At 33.9% G+C, this 23,238-nt stretch overlaps 1 protein-coding gene across 24 annotated transcripts in view; it reads right to left on the reverse strand.

Annotated features, from left to right (window-relative positions):
- Window positions 1–23,238, reverse strand: part of MGAT4C (MGAT4 family member C) — a 716,481-nt gene that overhangs the window by 493,645 nt on the left and 199,598 nt on the right. For 3 of the 24 annotated variants that reach the window (XM_072724532.1, XM_072724538.1, XM_072724531.1), the window contains one exon: window positions 8,615–8,797. The exons of the other annotated variants lie outside the window; for them this stretch is intronic. The gene's annotated coding sequence lies outside the window, so the exon portion shown is untranslated. Of the gene's footprint in view, window positions 1–8,614; window positions 8,798–23,238 lie in introns of those variants that run through there. 24 annotated transcript variants of the gene reach the window in all.

Below are 23,238 nucleotides of genomic sequence, written 5' to 3' on the forward strand. Positions count from 1 at the left end.
GCTTGTGTACCAGCACATAATTATCAGAGAAATTACTTAAGGTCATTTTTATATCTAATCCATGGCAATAAAGTTGCAGCTCAGTCAGCAAAACCTTGGCATAACCTTTATTTCGTTCAGAAAATTCTATTAATTCTAATTGTTGCAGTCTTAATGAAAGTGTGATTCAATATTCTCTTACTGACCTTGGGCCATTTCCTTTAAGGAGTGACTATGTGACCAATAAAGGTATATATAAGTCATTTTGGCTTTATTAAACTCACACCTACCCTAAACTCTAAGTAAAAGAAAAATATAAAATAATTCTGTATGAATAAAGTTTTATACAAATTTTAACATAGACTTCAAAAGTATATAGCTAAATAACTAAACCTGATCCTTCTCACTTACTTTGTTTACTTCCACTGAAGCAGCCTCACACTCCCATAGAAACTTGTTCTATTACCCTCTATATTTCTAAGACTGTCTCCTCTAGTTTGTTTTACCTGGAGACTTGCTTCTTCCTGATGATACCAGTTTGTCTGTAGCTCATTTGGACAGATGACCATATATTTTCACCAAAATGACTTTGAGAGTAGAGTTGCATGAAGCTAACTCTCTAAAACTCGAAAGCATTACTATTTTACACGCTCATTTTTAGAAAAGTCAATTTGAAGCTTCTCTTCCAGTGGGGCCACCTGATACCACTTCACTCAGCATAAATTTATCTCAGGATACCTCACTCTGGGTTTGCCAGAAAATGTCAACATCCATTCAGAAATTTCCAGAACTTCTTGTCCCCTACCCATTTATAAAACACTTTCAATTTGTACTCATGCTTCCATCCTTTCTTTACATTTCAGCATAGAGGTGCCCCTTCCACTTACTGTCACTCACATCTATGGGACTTTCTATTTGTTTTTTCCAAATTCATGGCACATAGACACAGGTATACAAGTGTTCAGGTAACCCCATGGCCATCTCTATCAAATATTTCTTTTCTCGTAGTTCTTAAAAATGAAACGGCATGTTTAAGTATACTTAAAAAATAACAGAATTTTAAGAAATATTTGTCTTTACCTGTTGATCTTTAGTGCACCTCTTGGACCACTACTGCATGTTCTCTCTCATTGAAATGCCACTGAAATTGCTTCCACTAAGGACACAAGTGATTATCTGTTAAATTCAACAAACCTTTTTCAATATTGATTTCACTTTTAGACATACCTGCCATTATTTGTGCTTCCCTATTTAGAATCTCTCCTTCATTACCAGCCATAATGCCTTTCTCTCCAAGAGAGATTACCGCCATATCTTCCTCTGTCTACACTTCTTTTTTTCACAAGATCTCCCTCTATTATGTCACGTTAATTGTGGATATCAGACTTCTACTTGATCCTCTTTTCTTTTCAACTTGCACATTATTCATGGGGGAAGATCTTATCAGTCTGTTTAGTTTCATCACTATGCATTGGGGGCCTCTAAACAATACTGCTAGTCAAGTTTTCCTTCTTACCACTAGATATTTACTTAGTGTGCAAGGCAATATAAACTCAGCATTTCTATATTAATTTCTTATCACTGTTGTAACAAAATGTCACAAACTTAGTGCTTAAAACTATAAATATATATATGTATATATCTATTTCTATTTACTTATATCTATCATCTATCATCTATCTATCTATCAATCTATCTATCATCTATCTATCATCATCATCTATCAAATCTTAAAATTTTAGATGTCAGAAGGCTAAAATGGGTCTTACTGAGCACAAAATCAAAGTGCCAGCATCATTTCTGGGAGTTATAGGGGAGAATTATTTCCCTGTTTTTCTCCTGCTTCTGGAAGCTGCCCACTTTTCTTGGTTTATGGCCCATTCTTTTATCTTCAAAGCTAGCAGTATAACATCTTTAAATCTCTCTCTTTCCCTGACTTCTGCTTCTGTTTTCATATTTTCTTCTTTGAAAAGAAGGGTCCTTGTGATTACATGGATTTGCCTAGGTAATCCAATATAAATGCCCTCATTTCAGGATCCTTAACTGAATTACAACTGCAGGGGATCCCTGGGTGGTGCAGCGGTTTGGCGCCTGCCTTTGGCCCAGGGCGCGATCCTGGAGACCCGGGATCGAGTCCCACATCGGGCTCCCGGTGCATGGAGCCTGCTTCTCCCTCTGCCTGTGTCTCTGCCTCTCTCTCTCTCTCTCTCTCTCTGTGACTATCATAAATAAATAAAAATTTAAAAAAAGTTAAAAAAAATTACAACTGCAAAGTCCCTTTTGCCATAGAAGGTAACTTATGTACGGGTGCAAGGATTAAGATCTAGGATATTTATGGGAGAATTATCCTGCCTATCACAATGTCCAAAACCTAAATGATCTTTTTTTCTTTCCATATACCAGTGTCTTCCTGAATCTCCTGGCAACATCCTACACTGATAACTCCTTGTTGCAAGGTAGGGAAAAGGAAGTGCCCTGTGCTTTGTAGGATACTTAGCAGCATCCTTGGCTCCTATTTATGATGTCAGTAGCACCCTTTCCTAGCTACAACAACCAAAAATGCCTCCAGAGATTGCCAGACATTCCGAGACAAATCATCCCCAGTTAACAATCACTACCTGAAACATTATTCTTTTCCTTTTTTCCATTAAGTCAGTGAAGATGAACCATCTTTGATCCAGTTCTAAATTAGGAATCTGGGAGTTAATCTTAACTCCTCCCCCTTACCTTCTATAGCCAATGTCAGCAGGTACTGCCAATCTTACCTCTTTACTCTCTTTCTATTGCCCTTGCCACTGATATTTTTGGCTCTTTTCCCCCCTTTCCCTGGATCATGGCAGCAGTCTTTAATTTAATTTTATTTATTTATGATAGGCACACAGTGAGAGAGAGAGAGAGGCAGAGACATAGGCAGAGGGAGAAGCAGGCTCCATGCACCGGGAGCCCGACGTGGGATTCGATCCCGGGTCTCCAGGATCGCGCCCTGGGCCAAAGGCAGGCGCCAAACCGCTGCGCCACCCAGGGATCCCGGCAGCAGTCTTTCAAGCATTGTTGCTGACTTCACTCACTCTTGTTTTATTTTTTTTTCTGAATTGTCCTCAAGGTCTCACTTAGCTACTGCTTCGCCTAAGCACTTTTTGGCACTAATTCAAGTCTCTCAACTCCTTTCGGTTTACTCTGTCTCATTTGTTCATAGTACATGTTATGATAGAATATTAATGATCTTTTTGTTGTCCTATACCTGGACTATATTATGGATATGCTATTCCACAAGTGCTGTCTCCATTACATCTACAGTGTTTTAAAAGATTTACCATGCACATGTTTCTGTGTACTTATAGAAGTAGAGATTTTGAAATTAAAGGGAAAATTCTAAATCCAACCACACTGCTGGGTTTAGTATCTAATTGGTTCATGCCATCCATGTTGTTTGAATTGGATACTGGCCTTCATTTTAGTATAGGTTAGTGTCAAATAGAAAAAGTTGCCACCATTAATTCCAGTTTTGCAGGAAGACTATCATTTATTACCTTCTTTTATTTTAAAGGTTTTATTTATTTATTCATGAGAGACACTGAGAGAGAAGGAGAGGAGCAGAGATATTGGCAGAGGGAGAAGCAGACTCCAGGCAGGGAGCCCAATGTGGGACTCGATCCCAGGACTCCAGGATCAGGCCCTGAGTCAAAGGCAGACACTCAACCGCTGAGCTGCCCAGGCATCCCTTTCTCCCTTTTTTAAAATCTGGGTACTGCTTATAAAAATATTGCTTCCAATTTATAAATAATATGTTAATTTTAAAGATGAAATATCAATCAGGTTAACTTTAGTCCATATATAACTGCTTAAATTTTAGCCATATCCATATATTAGATCAATGTTATTTACTTAATATTTTCTTTTAACTTGAAGCACTCTTTCCTAGATTCATTTTAATAATAATAATATTCATTAATTTATCAGTTTGATTTGCTAGTAATATTTTCCAATGTATTTTAAAACACATTAAAATACAGTTTATACTTGCAATATTTTCTACAGTGGTATATTTAGGAAACCAGCTTTGGTGGGAAGCAATCAATTTAGTCCACTAGGTACGGAGATAAAATCAAAGGTGAATATGACACATAGTCCTTTTGTTACCAGTATACTACAGACAAAAAGGAAGATTATATATATATATATATATATATATATATATATATATATACTTAAGCATGCCTTAAAGAAAACCTTGAATATGCGGCAAAATTGGAATTCAAAGTAATGGAAGTGGTGCAGTGATATAGCTTATATACTCTCTGAAGCAATCCCTAATAGATTAAGAATGTATGATAAATACTTCCTGAACAGAATACGAGTGTGTGTGTGTGTGTGTGTGTGTGTGTTTGCATGTGGTGCATGCATGCATGGGTGTGTGTGTGTATGCAAATACATCATTCCTATTATCGGCTTTAATCCTATCCATTAGCATAGATAATGGGGAGTTAACCATAAAATATTTTAAATTTATCTGAATATGAAACTCAAGGAAAAATCCCCACATTGCTTCTAGAATGTTAAAGGTTCTGTAAATTTAAGGTCAAAGAGATGAAATATAGATTAAGCACTTATATTTCCACCTCGGTTTTCAGAAGCCCTTTTAAAAAGACAGTTCACGTTAAACACATGGTTATAAATCCTATATAAAATAACTCACTTTAAAGTTTATTTTATCCATAAGTTTTTTTACCTTTATCAATAAAATCATGTCCCTTTCAAAAACTTAGTGATAATTGTATGTTTTATGATGTCATTTTGACCATAACTTACCTTTTCTTGTTTGAATCTAGATATGCACAGGGCAAGAAAGGATACTTTTCCAACTTTTCAATATCAAATTAGATAGAGAGACTTTCTGAACTTGAAGGATATTTTTACTTTAAAGATTAGCTTTAAAAATTGAGCCAAATGTGGGATTAAAATAAAGACAGAGAGATTTTTTAAAAATAAATTAACTTAGTCAATTTTTATCTAGAAAATATACCTAAAAATTCTAAGAATAACCTTTATCTCCTTTCTCTCCCTCACTTCCTATCCCTTTTGTATTGAATCAGTCATGCAATCCTGTGGTTTCTATGATCAATATATCCCTGAAATTATTTTTTATTTCTTTATAATTTTTCCTTTTAATACATAATCTTGATTATGTCACTCCATTGCTCAAAATCCTTTAGAAGGCCATTGAAGGACAGGCTTTTTACTATCATGTCTGTTGACCTTCATATTCGCATCTCCTATAATTCTCCCATATGGATCCTTTGGTTATGTAGACATACTGAACTACTTACTCTTCTCCAAATGTGCCCTTCTTACTCATGTGGTCCTTGTCTTTTTATAGGCTGCCCTCTTAATTTATAATGTTTTTCCTTAGCTAGTTTTTTTTGCTTTAAATAAACTTCTGATTATTGTACAAACCAGCTTAAAATTCAACTCCTCTGTTGACACTGCCTGTCCCATCTCTTAGTGTTATACATTCTTCGTGGAGCTTAAATGAAGAAGTATATTAAGAAATCATATATCATATCTCAATCCCTCCCTCCCTCTTTCCTTAGCATAGAGGATACCTTGAAGGTAAATGTCATATGTATTTCCAATTTAACCACCATATATATTATATATAGATACTCATAAAGGCATCCAAACTAGAATGTTAGTTTTAGTATAGACAGAATTTTTATCTTCCTCCCCAGTCTACTCTCTGACCCAAGAGCACAGGCATTTACTTATTACTTATCTACTTTTTTTTCTTTATTAGCACCTAATAGTACTTAACTCATCAGAATGTTGGAATGAAAAAAAAAAAAAAGAATGTTGGAATGAATAAATGAAATATCACAGAGCCTAGCACATGGTATATGTGGGAGAAATCCTAAAAATTTCATTTTCTCATAATTATTAAAGTTTTTACATGCAGTCATACTGCCATGCCTATTTTTTATATATAGACAATTAGAAATATAAAAGGCAAAATGAACTAAAGTTTATCTGAAAATTATGCATTTCTTTCATTTATCTATGAAAGATGAAGAACACAGAAATAGTTTGCCTGTAATCCCACACTTCAAGTTTATGAAGAAGTAAAAACTAGAGTCCATTTCATTTAATCTTTTAATTTTATGCTCTCTCACACATTCAAAATACATGTATTGAACTAATTTGATGCTTAATACAAGGCTACTTTTAATATATACTTATAGGACTTCTTACCACCGTCAGCACCCTAGAATCTGAGCTTCATAAAGATAAAAATGATATGAGCTTCCTTGACCACTCTGTAAAGTGCTCCTTGGCAGTTGTAGTATATTCATTAAATATGGTAGAAGCAATATCTATATTCATTTTAGTGTTCTGGAAAAGAGTTCCTCATATACACATCTAAATGAGCTTCTTAGGATCTATTATTTAATTTTCTAAAAGCTTGACTTTAACATAATTTATCTATCAGAATGTTGGCTATTATCTTCAAAATCCAGAACCCATGTATTGCATGTTCCTGTAAAATTATGTACAAGATGCATTTTCCTTGCACCATTCTTTCCTTTACATAAGTTCCTCAGAAAGATACCTTAAATTCCTGTAAATATTACTACATCTATGAGAACCAAGAATTACGTCTCATATGATACTCTAAAAACCACACTGAAACTAGACCATATACAGGCTCTCACATGGACTGTGAACTGTGTATTCCTAGAAACTCTGCTTTGGAAGTACTTTTTTTTTTTTTCCATTTTCTAAAACAAAACAAAAAACAAACCCAATTATATGGGTTTGTAACATATCTCCTTTACCCCACCTTGAAATTTTTTTTTCTTTCTCTCACTTCCCACTACAATTAGGATATGGATATCTATGTATTTTGATGTCAATAGATACATGATAGATAGGTAATTAGATAGATAGATGATATATAGATAGATAGATAGATAGATAGAAAGAAAGATAGATAGATAGATAGATAGATAGATAGATAGATAGATAGTTGGGATCTAGTCCTCTGAAGACCTCTATTCATAAGGCTTCAGTTCCAGATAAAGCTAGGAAAGATGTTTTCTTTGCTCCCACAGTACCCAAAGAGAACTTCAAGTTTATCACCTACCATACTAACAAATTACTATTATTGATTAATTATATTTATTTATTAATATACACTCAGTTATTTTTGCTATGTCAGCGCCTGGCACAGAGCTTCAGACATCACAGATACTCAATAGTTGCTGTTTAATTTGAAGTTTAGAATACATTTTCTAAGCCCAAACATCAATTTCCTAATTTATTTTGCAGTTAAATCATCTTCTCAATCTTATAATAATAATAATATCTTCAGCTATTATATTTAGAGCCAAGTGGGTTACTCTATTGTGCATGTTAAAATATTTAGGCAAGAAATGTACTATATGGATGCGTGATTAAATCTTGCATAAGATTTAACAATTCTATTATTTGGTTCATAAACAGCAAAGTGAATGCAATTAGAAATATATGCTGCTTACTTGATTAAAATTGTTCCTCATTTGAGCTAATAACAACTGACTTCATTGAGCACTTAGTGTGTGCTAAGCAAGTGTATTTATAATTGCATTGAACTTTTGCCTTGTTTTTATTATTTTCTCTTTACTAGTGAGGGGCTTGAGGATTAAGTTAGATAATATGTGTCATATTTCATTTCTAAAGCTTGTCTTTGAAATACTCTTTTCCAAAGTGATCTACAGTTGGCTGAAATATACAAGTATGCCAAACAGCTTCCTGTTTCACTTCAAAGTTAAAGCTTTAGGTTATGCAGTGCGGTTATCTTCCCCTCGGCAACACACACACACACACACACACACACACACACACACACACACCCTGTGTCTTCATCCCCTACTCATGACCTCTTTCATCCATGGCACCTAAACTAGTCTCCTTTTTTTATTTTTTTATTTTATTTTATTTTTTTAAACTTTTATTTATTTATGATAGTCACAGAGAGAGAGAGGCAGAGACGCAGGCGGAGGAAGAAGCAGGCTCCATGCACCGGGAGCCTGATGTGGGATTCGATCCGGGGTCTCCAGGATCGCGCCCCGGGCCAAAGGCAGGCGCCAAACCGCTGCGCCACCCAGGGATTCCTAGTCTCCTTTTTTTAAAACTCTCCAAGCTCACTTTTGCCAGTGGTTTACATGTTCCATTTTTTAGACATAAATGTTCTTACGTAGATACCTTTACGATAATTGGACCCATTTTGTGTATCTAATCAAACTTCATCAGTGACCATCCAAATTTAAATAGCAAACCTCTCCCCTAGGTTTCCTGATGATGCCTGTCTGATGTATTTTCCTCTATGACACTTTTTATCACTTGACATATTTAGCCTTTTTCTTAAAAGCATACGTCCTGTCCCTATACAGGCTGACACCAGTAAGGATTTTTGTCTGTTTGGTCTAATACATATCCCTAGGGCATAGGTCAATCTTTTTTTTATATTAGGTGCTCAAATAATCCTTGTGGAATGAAATATTAAGTAAATGAACAATGCGAGAAAAGAAAATGCTTAAAGCCCACACTAACTCTGGCAAAAACAACAGTTAGCACAGAACTGATTATAGTTAAGAGTTACATGATTAAGGGCATCCAGAAGGCTCAGTTGGTTAAGCATCAGACTCTTGATTTCTTTTCAGTTCAGGTCATGATCTCAGGGTCATGGGATCAGCGCCAGGTCAGGCTCTGCACTGGGCATAGAGCCTGCTTAAGATTCTCTCTCTCCCTCTGCCCCTTCCTCTTTGTCTTCTCCCATCCCTCTCTAAGAAAAAAAAATAGAAAGAGAGAGAGAGAGAGAGATGCATAATTAACTAAAAATCACATCCTTGGAAGTCAGAGAAGCTTAAACTTAAATTTAAATTTAAATTCACCCCTGCTCTATTGCTTTGTGACCATGGCAGGCTTGTTAGTACATTCTTCAGGCCTTATATCCAGTACAGCTAAAAATGCTAATAATTCCTCACAGCCTTATTTTACGTGCTGAATAAGAAGACATGGACCAGTTAGTTGCATTTTCGTCTTTCTTCCTTATACCCTGTAGGGTATGATACACATACACAAAGTGACTATCGAATTTATCTTCCAAAACAGAACTCAATAAGAGTGAAAGGGGGCACTATTTATAATTATACTGGGGATGACAGACACACATCAGCACTACCCCAAGTAAACCAGAACTTATAATTAGCCCACCTAATAGGTACACACAAATTCAGATATCAAAAGGAATTAAAGGCACGCCAAGTGTGCTGAGCATAGTGGATTAGCACCGAGCATCATTTACATTGTTTCCAGAGGCTGGAGAGCTGAAAATGTTTCCCAAGATTCTCTTTCATTTAGGTTTTTGAGTATGCATTAAATTTAGCCAGTTAAATGCATAGTGTGAGATCTAGAAGGTAGAACTACAAGAAAGACTGTTCTTCCTTTGCTTTGGCTATTGCTGCAGAACAGCACAGTATTATCAAGATTTTATTTTTACTTTTATTTTTAAATTTTGGCAACAGAGCCCTGTGTCTACTCACTGTGTGCTTTGGGAGGAAGCTGTGCACCGGTGGCTTTCTGGTCTCTGGAGCTCAGCCACAGTGGTACTTTCTTGAAGTCAGACAGACCTGGCAAGCTCCCTGGCAAGCTCTTCCTGCATAGAGTGGTTCTGAGTGTTAGGCCCTCCTTCAAGTGATGGGTAAGCATCTAAGTTCTTATATAAAATCTCTTTCTGCTGCTAATTGCCCAGGCAGCTTTCTGTTTTCTGCAACTGAGAGCTACACGCACCTAGACGAGCCAGAGCCTACAGATTCAGAGTGCTGCTGCTCCACTTCATGCAAATATAATCTTTTCCTAAGTGGTTGTGGTTGATCTGTTTCAATAGTGTACTAATGAAAGTTGAAATATGTCTTCACTTCAGTCATGTCTCAAGAAGAATTATCACTCTCTCTAATTGGTTGCTCCTCAGGAGGTTTTACTTCAAATACGCCTGTTATAAATAAATATTTCTGGGGAAAAAAGTGTTACCTGTTGAATTACAGGAAAAAGTGACACAGGATCATTAACATTCTTATTTAATCTTCAACAGTGTCTCTAATGTTGAAAATACCTGAACTACAAGTTAAGTTGTTAACAATGCTGTTGTGCCATTTAGTTTAGATAAAAGACCTTCTAGAAGGTCAGTGTTAGAGGATCCCTGGGTGGCTCAGTGGTTTAGCACCTGCCTTCAGCCCAGCACATGATCCTGGAGTCCCGGGATCGAGTCCCATGTCGGGCTCCCTGCATGGAGCCTGCTTCTCCCTCTGCCTGTGTCTCTGCCTCTCTCCCTCTCTGTGTGTCTCTCATGAATAAATAAATAAAGTCTTTAAAAAAATACAAGGTCAGCGTTACATATCCAAAAGGACAATCTTTAATTAATAGTTAACTCAGGCTGATATCTTCTGGCCTTCTCATTCATTAAGAAGAAAAGATAGAGTTGGTGTCTTAATAGATTTCCTGTAGTAGGCCTCTATGATAAGTAGGAATTTTCACTTACATCCTCAAGTTCTTAGGGCACCATAATGTATATAAATTAAGGTATTCTCATAAGTCAATATATATGTATTAGATTTTGTTGATCTGATAGGTGCCCACACTCTTATTGCTAACATAAGATTAAAGCATATATACAAAGGTCACATAACAATATTTCTGTGTTTTCATGATTGAGACAAATGTTGTTTCTGCTGATAGAAATAACAGAGTTTTCATGAAACAGTTTATATTTTTTTGCACATTTTCTAACTCTGTGAAATGATGAGCAGTACTTTTTAATAATTCAATATTTTAATAAAATATTTTAGCCTTAGGTGAAGCTGAGTCGATAAGAACTTCCTACAACCTATGTTAAGACCTGAGTCAGGAGAACAAAGCTGTTTAGGGCCAATTTGTTTGCTTCAACATTGAATGAAATCCAATTGTACTTACACTACAGTCACAAATACGTAAAATTCATTAATGCAAATGGTCAGCAGTTGGAAGGGAACAAATGAGTCACTGTAGTTGAGTTGATGGAAGGGTAAGTAGGATTAGAATATTTTGTTTTCAAGTCTGTTATTGGTACAATAAACCCTAATAAAAAGTATACTGAATTAAACTTTCTAGCATTTCATTCCAGAAGGTAACTGCTGATATTTGAAAATTGGCTATATATTAGAGCAGCCATCTGAGGTATACAGTCTGGTCAAGTAGCCTTGTGATGTCAAAAGAGCTCACTCAATTATGCCTCACTTAGGAATGGAGGAATGTTGTCCCAGGACAGGTGAAACAGCTCCCTGACTATACCTGGAAATAGCAGAATTAACAATGTAACCCCAACAGCAAACTCTTCTAGGTTAACCAAGCAATCTATTAAAATAAGGTATTGCAAACTCATAACTTTTTTTACAGTTAAAAACTACCTAAGTAATAATATACTAATCTTGGTGTATAAACAGATAAGAAAATGGCACAAACTGGACAAGAATATAAAAGGGAAAATAAGGACATTAAAATTGCATTATATTGCCTCTGGCTTACACAAACTATTTCAAAGATGCAATGACCTCTTTCATATAAAATTTTAGAAAATAAAAATCAGAATATTTCCTCTCTATGATGTTTCCAGAAAGTTCATGTTTTAAATAGCATTATGCCTTAGGACTACATATTTCACATAAAATACTAAGAATCTAGAGAACAAAGTAAAAGACCCCCGGGGACTTCAAATCTCTTATATTTACTTTAAAATGTTTTTTTTTTTGAGGAAATGAGTTTCCCATAAAGGGACATTCGGGCTATCAAAACATCTACTGAAAAGAAAGCGAATGAAATATTCAATGACTTTTCTCTCAATAACAAAAGTAATAAAGAAAACTATTGGCAACGGTAACCCATTTTGGAGGAAAAACTCCTTTCAGGCTGAGCTCTTTATTTTCCTTCTCTGTTCATTTCAGTGGTGCTTTATGCCACTGAATAACTGAACTCTATTTATCGGGATCAACACATCTGCTAAAAAATACCAACATCAGATTTCAAGCTTTGCATTTTCAAGTTTTATCCTGTACTTAAATAGTACTAAAAAGTTTATTCCTTCATTTCATTCTGAAAGCAGTTTTAACTTATTTAAGCAGTCTTTCTATGAAAAAAATATCCTATACATAATATGAGTTCAATGAACCTTCATAAATAGTTCAAAACCTCAAGAATGAAAATTCAAATAAAATCATTTTGCTTAAAGTTGTTCACTGCTCTCCAATGCAGAAAACACATTTTAAAATATATTATTTATTATATTCCTAGAAAAAGTCTCAAAACTTTCTTAATGCTATCCAATCTTCAATATTCAGAAATCATTTAAAATTATTTAGCATATAGATTTCAGACAGTCTCTCCCTTTACCTTGTCCTACTAATAAAGCAGTAAAGTTTTAATGTGTATTGTTTTGAGATGCCAAGGATAGGTAATCACAAGGAATATACAACTCAAATATTTTATAAAATACTTTAAAACTCACTAATAATCCAATGTATATTCATGGATTGAGCACTTTATGTATGTTAAGCACATGAAACACAAAAAATAAAGACAAAAAGGAGTAAATGTTGCATATTAGATTGGAAAATATCTTTTTTGAGAGAGAGGGCAAGAGTATGTGCACGTGCTAGTGCAGGAGGCAGGAGGGTCAGGGGGAGAGGGAGAGAGAGAGAGAGAGAGAATGTTCAGCAGGTTCTACATCCAGCACAGAGTCTGATGAGGGGCTCAATCTCACAACCCTGAGATCATGACCTAAGCCAAAATCAAGAGTCAGATGCTTAACTGACTGAGCCACCTAGGCACCCCAGAAAACAGCTTTTTTTAAAAAAAACATTTCAATGTTGAGTTTATGAATTTGGAAATCTCAAATAATATCAATCATATTATAAAATGGTGAAATAAGTTTAATATAACCTGACCAGATGATTTTGTGTCTTCTTTGGCTCAGCATTTACAATCTTAGGAATTTTTTATGAAAATAAATTATACAATTTTATAAAACCAAGTAAGCCAAGGCAGTTGTTTGCAATTTTTCTTTTATGTTCTAAAATTGGCATACCTGTACATTTATTTTCAGCAATATCTTCACATTTAGTCATGCCAACAATACAGAAGTATTTAGTATACTAAAATTTTCTTCTACTAAAATCCCATTTCTTATGATAGGCAGAGTAACAATTTGGAAACTATGTTCCTCACAGTTTTCATACAAACTTATGCATGTCTTTTCAAGAAAATATTATTTTAGGAAAATATTCTGTACTTTGCTTTTTTCACTTAACATTTTTCTCAATTAAAACATGTAAAAATTGACCCCAGAGATTGGCCAAAATCAGTCAGTATCCCCCAAATGATGGATATTCAAATTGCTTTTGCTTTTATTTTTCCATTTCAATAACGTATAACTATAAAAGATAATAAATTAAAAGTATCATAAAAATAATATCATCCATGTGATAATACTTCATTTTTTGTTATATCAGGCCCAGATAAGATCACTGGTTCCATGGGTATGTGCACTCTAATGTTTAAAAAATGCTGCCAGACAAATTCCACAAACTTTGGAGTGATGCCCAATTTTATTGGCCAAAGATTATGGTTTTGTTACATCCCTGGAGGCAAAAGATAGATCAGTCTTTCAAATTTCTGTCAACTTGATTTAAAAAGAAAAAAAAAAAGATCTCATTGTTTCAATCATCTTGTCCTTGATGACTAGTGAAGTGGAGTTTACTTTCATTAGAAGGCTTTTGCATTTTCTGTTTTGTGAATCTCATGATTATAATCTTTGCTCATTTTTCTTGTGACTTTTTTTCATTTCATAACTGTATAATTTTTTATTTAAAGTGGAAATATTAATTCCTTAGCTGTTAAACATCACATATAGTAGGTCAAACAATAGACATTTGTTACTTTGTGACATTTTTTGAAGGATGTTTTTATTTTAGAGAGAGAAAGCATATGAGCAGGGAGAGGGGCAGAAAGACAGAAAGAGAGAGGGGAAGAAAACTCCCTGCCAATTGAGGAGCCCGACATGGGCTCAATTTCAGGACCCAGAGATCATGACCTGAGCTGAAGCCAAGAGCCTGATGCTCAACTGACTGAGCCACTGAGGTGCCCCAATTTGTGACAATTTTTGATCTACCAAATGGCAATTCAGAATAGCTTACACAAACATTTTATTTCAGTCTATCAATTTGTCCTCTGATTTTGTTTATAGTATCTTTCAAATAAAATTTTTCATTTCTTGTAATCTCTATGATACATATATTTCTTGCTCTTTGTTTTAATATTATATTTTTATTGTATCATATACAATAATTAAATTCTTTTCATTCAAAAGGCTATTCTTATTTCTTCAAAATTAATTCATTTTCATTTATAGGCAGAACTGGAAAAATGATTCTAAAACAAAATGCTTTCACAATTCTAGAGTGAATTTAACATTAAAAAATATTTAAATATGTATATTTCATTAACTGCGTTTTCTACATTTCTTATGATTATAGTTCCCATATCACATGACATGCAAAATGATCACTGATTAAATTGAAGTTTTGCACAACAAAAATATTAACACAAATCACTTTAATGAAATGTGATGGTTTGGCCTAGAGCTAGCATGTCATTTGCAGTGGGAAAATGGTACTGATGTCTTATGGTTCCTTTTCTCATGACACTGACTTCTTTATACTTCAGTGGATCATGTGCTGCTTCAATATTCTAAGGCACCTTGACTTATAAAACATTTACTCAATCTACAGCATATTGTGATATTACTGTCACTTGTCCCTAAGGCATCATGAAGATCATCTCTGTAATTTTCCAAAGAGCTTGCAAATTCAAAATTTAAAATAATAAGACTTGGAAGTAACATGTTTCCAAGCACAAACAAAAGTCCAGGCCTTAAACTCAGACATTCAATGACTCACAATAGCTTCTGTATTTTATTATTCATATTTAAACAAAAGATACAAAGTGCAAAAATTTTAGAGAACTTTCAGAAGGATGGGTATGAGCCTAGGATACACTTCCTAGAATATTTATGTGTGGGCCCCTCTCTCATTCCCATTAACAAAAGTCTACAGTACAGCTGTGCAGATAAAAGCCAGAATAAAAGCAGATCATGGACATTTTATACCAGCAGTATGCAGACACTTCAGTAGGTGCTCTCTAGCCACCACTGTCCCATAAACCCTACAGATGCACATTCATCATGACCATTTATCAAAGATGAAATTGAAGCTCAGAGACATTTTAATAATTCCCCTGAACCACACAATTATTAGGCAGGAGACTTAGGTTTCTACTGAAGTGCATCTTTTCCAAAGCCCCTCTCTGTCTGCCTCCACCCCTGGAGCAATGACTCAGCTGCATGTTTTCTATTTAACTGGTTCCTGCTCACTACATATGGCTTCATTCCACTGCTCTCATATCTGCTGAAAAATGTTAAAAGAGGCAAACACCTTATTGAAGAAATGAGCCTATGGCAGTCTATTTAATTCCAAAGCTCTTTCAAATCCCTGCCAATAATTTTAGCTGTTTTTCCCCCTTTTTCCATATGTGTATGGCATCAGATTTGTGAAAAATATTGAAAATAAAATACTTTGTCATAATTAACAGCAATATGATTATGCAGATGGCCTAAACCTACACAGGCACAAAACAAAATGACATAAATGCAGAAACAAACAAACAAAAAACCAGGGGAACCCGAATGACATGTTTAATTTCCTGAATTTTAACCTAAATTGGATTCAGTGGTACTTTCAGCAAACTCCCTCCTGCTTTATACCTGAAAGCAGATGGAGGCAGATAGCATCATGAGTTCCATCCTTTCAAATTACAATAGTTTATGATGCTCATCTGCATTTTAATCAGATACAAAGGATTTATTCCTGAAATGTATCAAGAAAGCCTATTTTCAGTACCTGGAAATGCATCAGAGAGTTTATAGCCAATATAGTAAAATATGTTACACACTTTTACTTTGTGTCTCTTTCTCTTGAGTATATAATATTACATGGATAGAGGTGTCAGCAGTTTTATTAAAAGCTGTCTATAATCCTTTCAAATAGGTATGGAGAAAAAAATAGGTATGGAGAGGTGATTTCATACTCAAAAATCATTTTTATTAGGATTTGACTCCTGTTTTAAAGGGAGTTAAATTTGTCATCCAATTTAACAAAATAATTTAAAGTATGTTTTACTGTAATAACAAACAGCATATTCAGCAAATTGGAGCTTACATCTGTGGCAACCTTTTTTTAGATCAAATTGGAATTGGTCAGCATGAATCCGGCTCCTGAAAATTAAATTAGGCACCAGAATAGTAGGTTCACAGTAGTGCTTTTGTGGCATAACATTTTGTGTCACTTCTGTGACACTATTCACTCATAATTTATGGCTATTATTAATAAGATCAAATCATAATCTTCAACATAGTACACTTGCCTCATTGAATAAAACATATCTGAGTTCCTCATATAGCATTCTGTTAAAAATTATTTCATGTATTGATATTTTAAATCGCTTGATTTTTATATCTAACTGGAAGACAAAAGAAAGGTATATAAATGGAATAAAATCACTAAGGTATCAAAACAAAGGAGAAAAAAGGAGAATACTAATGAACTATATTAAAAAGCATGCTTTTATGAAAATATATGGTTTAATACAATACACATTAACTTACATATTAATGCCTTTACATACATTTTAAGAAGTAGATATATAAATATTCTAGAATTTAAATCCTCAGACACATGATATTATATAACCCTTTGACAAATTTGATTATATAAATAAATTAATTACCAATATGAATTTCAAGCAAACTTTTCAATTTTCTTTGTAATCCAAGTTATTACTTATCTGCACTTTCTTAAATGAGAAATCATTATATTACCTTTTTACCTTTTTAGATATTTATCTCACCTATTTGTGAGTTTCCTAAATCTTTCTAATAATGGATTTTTCATCCTATTGCATTGTTGTCAGACAATATACCTTTTTATATTTCTTCTTCTTGAATATATTGAGGTGTGTTTTTTAGCTGGGTATATGTTCTTTCCTGATGAATGTTCCATCTTAGGAAGAATGTACATTTTTCTCTTGGTAGATGGAGTATTCTATAAATTTTCATTAGGTCTTGTTCATAAGGATTCAGTCTATGTTCTACATCCTGCTCCTCTCCCTGAGACAGAATCTCCAAACCCTACCTCCAATGTTGAGGGAGGTGTGAGTGGAGACAATTGCCTGCTTCTTTCTGAGTAATACTTTCACTTTAGGAACTGAGAACTTGGCAGCAGACACAGGTCTCCTTGGTTTGCCTCTCTCAGCATGGAACTTCCACTACAAAAATCTGGGCCAGGGTGGTTTGGGCCCAGTTTATTTAGTAGCACCACACGTGAGGTAGGGCTTCTATCCATGAGTAAGGATAGGACAGAAAAAGGGAACCCCTACCTCTTAGCAGTACTCACCTAGAACTTAGCCTCTGCAATAGGTAGCTGGTGGGGGAATGAGAAATTTTGAAGTCCTGCTTTCTTGGGTAAATATTCCCCTGACTGGGAGCTGAGGAGAGGGAGATTGTGTTTTTACTGTTTCATTCTGAAGTACAGCTTACATTTCACTAAACAAAGAGGAATAGAAATGACAAAGGTCTTGGTTTAAATACTATAGAATCACACATCTTACTACAACTTTAGAGTTCATTAATGATTTTTTTTCACCCGCTATATGCCTATAGAGCCACTGCCAGAGAAGATAATACTTTTATTTTTAAGTTGTATTTTGCACATTCTCATCTGTCCCTTTCCAATAGTGTTAGCACTATTATTGGAAGGAATATTATTCTTTAATTCTATTTTGGATTTTATATTGTAAGCCACAATCAAAATCATCATCAATGATAGTGATAATATTATAATAATGATTATATATATATACAAATATATTCTGTTTTTAAACACTTCTCAGATTCAAACAAGTCAATACACAAAAAGAAAAAAAAGTACTTTGGGATATTACTAACTGCTTCATGGTTCTTCCTACTATTAATTAACAGACTCCATCAGGAAGTCTGTCCATAGCCACTGAGGAAGCCTCATCTGTGAACCCCCTACCTAGTCCATGGACATTCCCAACACTCTACATGCCTCACCTACCTCTTCATGGCTGACTCCCAGCACATGCTCCTATAGACAGTGAGAGTCAGTAAGTTTTTGTGGACAGCTAGCATGCAAGTACTAAGAGCCAGTCCAAACTCTGTGGGAGGAATGAAGACTTACAAACGTGAGCATGCGTATTTTAGGGCACTGCTTAGGAGAAACAAACAGAAGGCTTGCAACACCTGGCCTGGATTTGCAAGATTGGGAGAAGGCAGACAATCCTAAGAATTCTGCCTTCTACCACCACCACCAGAACAGAAGTGTAAAGCAGGAATATCCCCAGAAAGGTCTGAGAAATCCTCAAAATCCCTTCACTTTCGAAAATAAGTAAAGGTAATTCTTTTCTGAGGCTAGTTAGTTAAGAAAGACTGGAAAAGATAACTGTTTATTCAATATGGGAACAGTAATACAAGGCTTCAAGAAACACAAACAGTCAAGCAAATATGACACTATGAAAGGAGCACAATAAATTTCTGGTATCCAACCCCCCAAAAATGGAAATTTATAAATTGGCTGGCAAAGTATTTAAAATGATTATATTAAGGAAATTCAACAAGTTACCATAGACAACTCAACAAAATCAAGATAATAATCCTTGAAAAATACAGAGATTCAACAGAGACAGAAATTTGAAAAAATAAAAACAAATTTGTATTTAAAGAACATAATTTATGAAATAAAAATAATGCAGTAGAAAGCATCAACATAAGACTTGAATAAGCAGTAGAGTCTATGAACTTGAAGACAGAACATTTGAAAGTATACATTCAGAGAAGAAAAGATTAAAAAAGGATTAAAATGACACAAGCTTTGGTGAATTATGGGACACTTTCAGAAAATGATATTCTCATTATGGAAGCCCAGAAGAAGAAAATACAGAAAATGACAGAAAACTTATTTAAACAAATAACGGCTGAATACTTCCCAAAGCTGGGGAGAGGAATAGACATCCAGGTATTGGAAAGCATAACATCCCATACAGATTTGACCAAAAAAAAAACAAACAAAAAACTCTTTCCATACAATGGAATCACCAAATGACAATCAGTAGATTTCTCAGACAAAACTTTGCAAATCAGAAGAGAGTGGGATTATATATTCAAAGTTCTAAAACAGCAACAACAACAGCAACAACTGTTAATCAGAAATATCTGGCAAAACTGTCCTATAAACATGAGAGAAAGACTTTCCCAGATAAAACTGAGAGAACTTATCACCACTAGTCCTGCCTCACAAAAAATGCTAACAAGAGTTCTTCAAGCTGAAATTAAATGGTGCTAGTTAGTAACATGAAAACATATAAAAGTATAAATACACTGGCAAAGGTATACATATGGTAAAATTCAGAATATTCTAATACTCTAATGGTATGCTAATATATAAATCACTTAACTGTAGCATAAATGTTAAATACCAAAAGTATTAAAATAACTATAACTACAAAAATCTGTTAATGGATATATAACTTATAAATTATGACATTAAAACACAAAAACAAAGGAGCAACCGGGTAGAACTTTTGTAGATTAGAGTAAATTGCTATTAGCGTCAAATAGACTGTTATGACTATAAAATATTCTTTGTAAGCGTCATGGTAACTACAAACCAAAACCTTATAATAGATACATAAAGAGAAAAAAATCAAAGTATACAAGTGTAAAAAATTATCAAATTATAAAGGAAGACTGCAAGGGGAAGAAAAGAACTATAAAACAGCCAGAAAACAGTACAAAGGCAATAATATATCCTTACCTATCAACAATTATTTTAAATGTAATGGACTAAATTCTCCAATCAAAAGACATAGTGACAGAATGTATACATATGAATAGTGACTGAATATATATAAATGTAAATGCTGTCTATAAGATGCTAATTTCAGGTCTAAGGATACATATAGTCTGAAAGTGAAGAAATGCTAAAAGATATTTCATACATACAGAAATCCAAAGGAATAAAAATAGCTATACTTATATCAGACAAAAGAGAGTGTAAGTAAAAAAAAAGCCATTACATAATGATAAAGGGGTCAATTCATCAATAGGAAGTAAAATTTATAAATATATATGCACTCAAAATTGGAGCGACTAAATATATTAAACAATATATTAACAGATCTGAAGGCAAAATAAGATAGCACTGCAATAATAGTAGTGGATTTCAATACCCCACTTTCAACAATGGATAGATCATCCAGACAGAAAATCAATAAGGAAATAATGGACCTGAACTACACTTTACCTTAAATGAACCTAAGAAACATATAGAGAACATTCCATCCCACAGCAGCAGAAAATACATTTCTTCTTAAGCACAAACAGAACATTCTCTAAGATGTATCACATATTAGGTCAGAAAACAAGCCTAACGTATTTAAGGATACTAATACTATCAAGTGCCTTTTCTGACTACAATAATATGAAATTAGAACTCAGGAATAGGAGAAAAGGTGGAAAATTCACAAATATATGGAAATTAAACAACACACTCAGACCAACAAATGGATCAAAGCAGTAGCAAAAGGGAAATAAATAGATATCTCGATACACATGAAAATGGAAGCACAACATACCAAAACTTATGGGATATAGCAAAAACTGTTCTGAAAGGGAAATTTACAGCATCTATATAAGAAAAAAAAAAAGATCTCAAAAAGACAGACTAATTTTGCACTTCAAGGAATGGAGAAGAAAAAATTAAGCTCAAATTTAGTGGAAGGAAGGAAATAACAAAAATCAGATCAGATAAGTGAAATAAGTCAATCATAAATACAAATACCATATGATTTTATTCATGTGTGGAATTTAAGAAAAAAAATAGTAAAGGAAGAGAGAGAGAGAGAGAGAGAGAGAGAAAGAGAGAGAGAGAGAGAGAGAGAAAGAGAGAGAGAGAAATCAAGAAACAGACTCTTATCTAGAGAACAAATTGATGGTTACCAGAGGGAGGTGGGTGGGTAGATGGGTGAAATAGGTGATGAGGATTAAGAAGGGCACTTGCATGATGAGCACTGAGTGATGTACAGAATTGTTGAATTAGTATATTGTACACTTAAAATTAATATAACATTATAGGTTAACCATATTGGACTTAAAATAAAAGCTTAAAAAAGACAGAACAAAACAATCTTCTTCCAACAAAATCGGAGCAGAAACAAATGAAATAGGGATTAAGGAAAAAGCAAACCAACACAACTAAGAGATGTTTTTTTGAAAAGACAGACAAAATTGAAAAACTATTAGCTCAACTAAGAAAAAAAAGATTCAAATAAATAAAATCACAAATAAAAAGGTCAATATAACTGAAGTCACAGAAATTAAAATTTTCATCAGAGACTACTATGAACAATTGTATGCCAACAAATTAGACATCTTAGAAGAAATGAATAAATTTCTAGAAATTTACAACCCACCAAGACCGAATGATAAAGAAATAAAAAAAAATCTAAATAACTGAAAAAAATCTTGAATAACTATAACTGGTAAGGTGATTGAATCAATTATTAAAAATTTCCCCACATAGCAAAGCCCAGGATCAGATGGCTTCACTGGTTAATTCTATCAAATCTTTAAAGAGAGTTAATGCAGTGTTTCCTAAAGTTGCCAAAATATTGCAAGCAGTGGACACTTTTAAACTTATTTTAGGAAATTAGCATTACATCAATGACAAAACCAGACAGGAAATTACAAGATACTACAAGAAATTGCAAGATACTTATAAGAAAAAAAAGTTATAGGCCAATATCCCTGATGATCACAGTTGTGAAAATCCTCAACATAATACCAGCAAACCAAATTCAACAGCACACTGAATGGCTTATACACCACGATCAAGTGGGATTTACCCATGGGATACAAAAATGGTTCAACATGTCCAAGTCAATTAACAGGATGCACAAATTAACAGAGTGAAAGATAAAAATCATATGGTCATCTCAACAGTTACAGACAAGGCATTTGACAAAATTCAACATCCTTTATGATAAAAACTCTCAACAAATTAGGTATAGAAAGAATATATCAACATAATAACTGTTGCATATGGGCAAGATCACAACTAACATTATACTGAATGGTAAAAAGCTAAAAGATTTTCCTCCAATATCAGGAAATAGACCAAGATGCACACTCTAGCTACTTCGATGACTTGATCTTATATATAGAAAACCCCAAAGACTTCACCAACTGGCAGAACTAATCAAGGAAATCAGTAAAATTACAGGATACAAAATCAACTACAAAAATCAATTGCATTTCTATTACTAACAATGAACTGCTTCAAAGAAAAATTCAGAAAGCAATACTATTTACAGTATCATTAAAAAGAATAAAAATCTTTCAGATTCATGGGCTATAAAAGCACTATTTCTTCTGCTACCCAAACCTTCTGCAATATGCATTTTAAAAGCAAATGCAATCTAAATGGTTATGGAGTTCCAAAGAGCCTTAATAATTTAAAGGAATTTCTACCTGCAGTTATTTGATATATAATTCAAGTAACTATAATCAGTCCATAAGTCATTATGATAATTATCTATTTGTACATGATTGTGGGTAATTATTTTTTTTAATTCTTTACTTATTTCTATGCAAGTTATTTGAAAAATATTCTATATATTCTTAAATAAATTCAAGTTATATTTATTCTATTCTTTGTGAAAAAGATATTTAATATGCCACATATATATGGATTTGTATGTGTAAGTTTATATAAGTAGGTATGTATCACAATAAAATATGATAATTACACTTCTTCCACAAAAACAGTACAAATACAAAGTATATTTGCTATCAATTAGCCATGAATTGTGGTTACTTATAAGACTAGAAATATATAGTCTGTTTTTATTTTTTTTTTAAATATTTTATTTATTCATTTGACAGAGAGAGAGAAAGAGAGACCGAACACAAGCAAGGGCAGCAGGTGAGGGAGAAGCAGGCTCCTCACCCAGCAGGGAGCGTGATGAGGGACCCAATCCCAGGACCCTGGGATCATGACCTGAGCC

Source organism: Vulpes vulpes, chromosome 10, assembly GCF_048418805.1.
Source record: "Vulpes vulpes isolate BD-2025 chromosome 10, VulVul3, whole genome shotgun sequence".
NCBI classification, from domain to species: Eukaryota; Metazoa; Chordata; class Mammalia; order Carnivora; family Canidae; genus Vulpes; species Vulpes vulpes.